Below are 6000 nucleotides of genomic sequence, written 5' to 3'. Positions count from 1 at the left end.
CGCTTCGGCTACTGCCGAAGCGCTGCGCAAAAAGAAGTGACATGTCACTTCTTTCCTGCGCTTTGCCGGCAGCTCCTGCTCTGTCTATGGCAGGAGCTGCAGGCAGAGCGCATGGAATCGGCGCTCACTACGGACATTTCTGCAGCGATCTAAAGCGCACATGTGCTCTTCAGATCGCTGCAGAAATTTCTGCAGGGCTAGTATGCAACGTGCGCACATAGCCTATGGTTTAACAATGACAAGAGTGTGGACATATAATTGATGCAACCTGTACTGCCACACAAGGGCCCAAGTAATAAGGGGTCTATTTCCACCTCCAAAGCTGAATGCAGCCTTTGTCAAGGACAGAACTATTTGAGTGAAAAGTCCCATATACTGTTCTTCTGTCTATGACCATCACTGTATAAGATTCACTATCTCTCAATAATGGATTAAATGCCACATAAAATCAGAGAGGGGTAGGGAGTCTGTAGATTGATCCCGCCAGTAATTGAGTGGTTAAGACTATTGTTAAAATAGTGATCTGTGACTTAAAGAGGTTGTCCCACAAAGTATGTTGTAATCAATTTATTACATCTTGGAATGAAAATAAATTCCACAATTGGATATGTTAAAACAATGTTCCTGTGCTGAGATAATGTTATAAATATGCTGATTCTTTCTGCAAGGTAAATCCATTTATCTATGACGTTCACATCCAGGTAGATTACCTACAGTGCCATAGGTTGCAAACTGCTTGATTATCTTGCGCACCATGGACAAAGGAACATCAAGATCTCTGGAAATAGACTTATAACCCTGAGATTATTGATATTTTTCAACAATTTTGTTTCTCAAGTTCTCAGACAGTTCTCTTCTCCTCTTTCTGTTATCCGTGCTTATTGTGGCACACACAGACACACAATGCAAAAATTGAGTTAACTTCTCCCTTTTTTTTATCTAGTATCAAGTGTGATTTTCATATTGCCCACACCTGTTACTTGACCGATCATCACTTGCTGCTTAAAATAAAATAGTTTACCCACAATTTTGGTTCCAACAATTTTGTCCGGACCATTTTTAGGGGTTTTGTGTGAAATTATGTCCAATTTGCCTTTTTTCCCCTCTATTTTTGTGTTGCTCCAATATACACAAAGGAAATAAATATATACATCACAAAGCAAGTGTAATTGTAATAATTTTCTGGGATAAATACTTCATTTTCTGGAAGAATTTCAATGATGCCAACACTGTATATTTCTGAACACTATTTTGATTATATTCAAAGTTCCATTTTATTTCATATCAGTATATTGCCATGGTATACCCCTGTGTATATGACCTTGGGACTATAGTTTGTGACTTGCCCTTTTTTTTAGATTACAATCATATAGACATATGTTTAGAATATTTTGCTATAAATTATTTTACCTTTGTTTTGATTCCATGTATTTATACATTATTTATTGTTCTTAGGCTGGAGTCACACTTCTGTATGATTCACGCGAGGTTCACATCGCACTGCCCAGACTGGCCGCCAGCTCTCCTGGCAGTGTCAGCTGAATAGAAATACATGAAGCTGCTCCGCTCCTGTCAGGAGAGCTCACAGCCAGTCTGGGCAGTGAGATGCGATCCTCACGAGTCACATGTCAGTGTGACTCAAACCTTATAGTGACTGTGAGATAAAGGCTCAGGAGGAGCCGAAATGTCCCAATAAGTTGCAAAGCTGTTTAATATTTAACAAATAAAATTCTTCAATTGTAAAGTATCCTTACTCGAGAGTGCTGTATTTTATCGGGACATATCCCTGCATGCTCAGACACAACCATTACACAGTATATAGCATGAGAACATTTATAAGATTATCTCAGCATAGGATCATTTTCTTTGAACAGGTACAATTCTGGAACTTATTTTGATTCCAGATCTATTGATTAAAATATACTTTGTTCATGAAAACATCCCTTTAAATAGGACCTGTAATAATGCAGAGCAGCCTCAGGACAGGTTCCTACAGAATCCTGTGAACAATGCCCCTTTAGTAAAAGAAAACAAAAATTAGCATATTGACCGCAAAAATAAATAGGAAGCACCTTAGAATTTTAAGATGCTATCAATCAGGTTATCCATGTTGTCTGAGGAATATTGTGCCACCCTAAATGCACTTGGATACACAAATCATCAAAATCCGCTGCTGGCAGCTCCCTGTGCTGATCAATGACAATCCAAATGTGCTGCTCATCGGGAGAAAATGTGTTCAAAAGGAGTAAAATCTACTTGTCCAATATTGAAAAATGATCTCCATAAACCGCACAAGCTTTAAATCTCTGAGGTTTAGCTACATGGACATGGAGGTGTAGTGGGTGCTCATAACCCCTACTAAAAGACCGGAAATGTTATTAATAAAAGTGTTGTATTTTAATATTGTATTGTATTCTAGTGTTAGGGCACCCCCTAGTGGCCGGGTGGGACGGCTGTTGCCACCGGGGAAGGAGGAGTCGGCTGAATGTCTAGGGAAGGTCTGGGTGTGTGGAAGGGAGTCGGATCCGGGACAGCAGTGTGTGACCATCGGTGGCAGTGTGTATGAGCGGAACATCAGGGGACGCCGGAGCAACGGAGGAGTACGCAACCTCAAGGTCTGATTCCGCTGGTGTGGGTCCAGTGTGTGCTTGACTTAGGAGTGGGAGCCCGGAGAAGTGGAGTACCCAGGGCATATCCCCACCAGAGGGCGCGTTTGGGCAGGTTGTCCCCAGCTCCACAGAAATTGCCGAATTCTGCTGACCGGATTGTATCTGTGCAAAATAAATGTCATCTTTTGTTAGCATCAACTTTTGCCTGAGGACTGTTTGTGCACCTTCCGACGAAGACACTGACACACATTGTCCCACCAAGTCAGTCTCCAACATTAAAGGAGTGGTGGAGTCAGGGGTGAGCCTTGAATCCTCGGGTGCCACGACTACACAGCCAGAGGCGCCCCTGGGCCATCACTTCATGTGGCGTAGTCGGCAGGATACGAGTCCCCTGCCAGGGACCCAAGAAGCTGGAGATCAGGTCGTGCCTGGGGCACAGGATCCCGACTACGAGGGAAGATTTCCAGTCCCCTGGTGGGAAGAGAACACAGTGCCCGTAGCGTTGGACCGGGTACAAGATGGCGGCAAGAGGGCCGTTATCTGTGAAGTGGAAGAAAAGGCGCGAAAAGTTGGCGCCGAAAGAAGAGCCTGGGGCTGGCCGGTACCGAGGAAGAGGTACAGAGTACTCCGCCCAAAGAGGGGAGGCGCCAGTTCCAGGGCATTGAAGAAGAGATACGAAGTGGGCGGTGTTCGGAAGAAAAAGAAGTACCGCCGCGGAGGAGTCAAGATGATGCATGAGGCTGGGGGAGGATTCTGTTTAAGAGCGGGAAACAAAGGCCCGCCTCCTCTTTCCTCAGTCTCAGCTTTGACACCGTCGCCATTGGTCGTACAGCAAACGGAGACAGATATGGAGATGTCGGGACAACCGGAAGAGCTTGCCACCACCATGGCTCTGGTCAGCCTAGGCCGGGGGCGGCCTAAGTTTGCTGTTGCAAGTGAGGCATCCCTTGTGGACCTGCCGATCGGACCGGGAGGTTCCACGCGGCCCGAGAAGGTGTCCTGGAAGACCACGTGGGATGCAAAGACCGGAGGCACGATCACGGAGGTCCGGGCAACGTATGCCACACAGCCCCCAGTAAGAGACCGGATTCCGGGGATCACGCATTCCCCTTGGGAGACCCCACAGCCGGGCGCCCTCGCTGCCACACCAACTGCCTCATATGGAGCGCCGGCCAAAGAGCTAGCTGAGCGGCTGGAGGAAGACCACCTGGGCTTCGTGTGGGATCCGGTCATCGTCCCTTCCCCTGTGCAGCACCCCAGAGCTCCATCCCCGGTACCCGACCTTGTCCGAGAACGCCTGATGGCTGAAACCGTCGTCCGGGAAATGTTGTCCAGTCCCGGCGTCGAGGAGCTGGCCCTGCAGTTCACCACCGGAGTGGTGGTGAAGTTTAATCAGCAGGAGGGATACGGGTTCATCCGAGAAGTAAACACCGGGGACGACTACTTTTATAATAGAGTCCATCTGGATGTGGAGGGGCTGCCCAAACGTCTCCATACGCTTTACCCGGGCGAGAAGGTCCAATTCTTGCCGGACGCAGGAAGTCGCGGCCTGTTTGCCGTTGGCGTCTCTCGGATGCCGACCGCCCGGGAAGCGGCCCAGTGGCAGCAGGAGCTGGAGTGGGAGGAGCAACAGGAGCGGCGCCGGAGCCATCCAAGACCGGTCCCGTCCGCGCTCTCTCATTCCCGGCGCACCTTGTCCGCTGTCCCGGAAGCGTCATCTGGCCCGACCGCTGACCCGGAGAAGGTTCCCCCGGTAGTAGCGGTGAACCAGAGCGTGACCAACAAGCCGGTCATCGTCCTTGATGTGCCGCAACCCGCGCCACAACCACCCCGGGTAGCGACGCCATCACCCCCGCCAGAAGCTGAAGCAGCTGCATCAGCGGAGCCACCCTTTGCCCCCGTGTCCTTCCGGAGGATACGCCGCCAGCCGGGGCAGTCTCTGGGAGCCTACATACAGGCACAGGCGGAGGAGTGGAAGCGGTCCTGGCCTCCGGAATAGACCTCTGCAGATTCCGTGCTTGAAGACCGGTGTTGTTCTTAGACCGGCAGAAGTTTTTGTTAAAAGTTCTACGGGCCTGTTGCCCGCCAACTAAGACCGGGAGCGCTGTTGAGCCTCCGGGCACCATCTCAGACCGGCAGCGCTGTTGAGCCTCCGGGCGCCAACTAAGATCGGGAGCGCTGTTGAGCCTCCGGGCGCCATTGCAGAACCGGGAGCGCTGCTGTGCCTCCGGGCGCCCCTAAAGACCGGGAGCGCCGCTGAACTGGTGCCGCTGTTGTTGTGAACTGGCCTAAAAGGTTTTTTATGTATGTTATGTGTGTTTCAAAGAAGAGCCGTGCCGGGAGGCTCGGGTTTTAAGAGGGGAGGCATGTAGTGGGTGCTCATAACCCCTACTAAAAGACCGGAAATGTTATTAATAAAAGTGTTGTATTTTAATATTGTATTGTATTCTAGTGTTAGGGCACCCCCTAGTGGCCGGGTGGGACGGCTGTTGCCACCGGGGAAGGAGGAGTCGGCTGAATGTCTAGGGAAGGTCTGGGTGTGTGGAAGGGAGTCGGATCCGGGACAGCAGTGTGTGACCATCGGTGGCAGTGTGTATGAGCGGAACATCAGGGGACGCCGGAGCAACGGAGGAGTACGCAACCTCAAGGTCTGATTCCGCTGGTGTGGGTCCAGTGTGTGCTTGACTTAGGAGTGGGAGCCCGGAGAAGTGGAGTACCCAGGGCATATCCCCACCAGAGGGCGCGTTTGGGCAGGTTGTCCCCAGCTCCACAGAAATTGCCGAATTCTGCTGACCGGATTGTATCTGTGCAAAATAAATGTCATCTTTTGTTAGCATCAACTTTTGCCTGAGGACTGTTTGTGCACCTTCCGACGAAGACACTGACACACATTGTCCCACCAAGTCAGTCTCCAACATTAAAGGAGTGGTGGAGTCAGGGGTGAGCCTTGAATCCTCGGGTGCCACGACTACACAGCCAGAGGCGCCCCTGGGCCATCACTTCAGAGGTATTAGCTTATATAAACACTTGTGTTAGGATGACCACAAAGTGGAAGATTTCCTCCTTGCTCAGACCATAATCTTGGGGCATTAGTCCAGTGTTCTTTAATCTGATAGCTCTTTAAATTTAACCCTAAGGTTGCAGTAGAAGTACAAATAAAATGAATTGGAAGTCTTAATGGAAAATAAAACCTTTCTGTCGTGTATCAAGTATAAGCCACCAACTCCAGCGAAAAAAATAATGCACAAAAAATTGAGAGAAAATTGAGAGAAAAGGTGGTAAGAAAAAAAAATATATTTAAATAACAACTTACTATATTTGTTCTTCATTTAAAAATTAAAAAATCAGGGTGATGGCAAGTTAGTTCACACATTATGACCCCTCCTCGGCC

The sequence above is a fragment of the Anomaloglossus baeobatrachus genome, chromosome 2 (assembly GCF_048569485.1).
Source record: "Anomaloglossus baeobatrachus isolate aAnoBae1 chromosome 2, aAnoBae1.hap1, whole genome shotgun sequence".
In the NCBI taxonomy this organism is placed as follows: domain Eukaryota; kingdom Metazoa; phylum Chordata; class Amphibia; order Anura; family Aromobatidae; genus Anomaloglossus; species Anomaloglossus baeobatrachus.
This window is presented reverse-complemented; position numbering follows the sequence as displayed.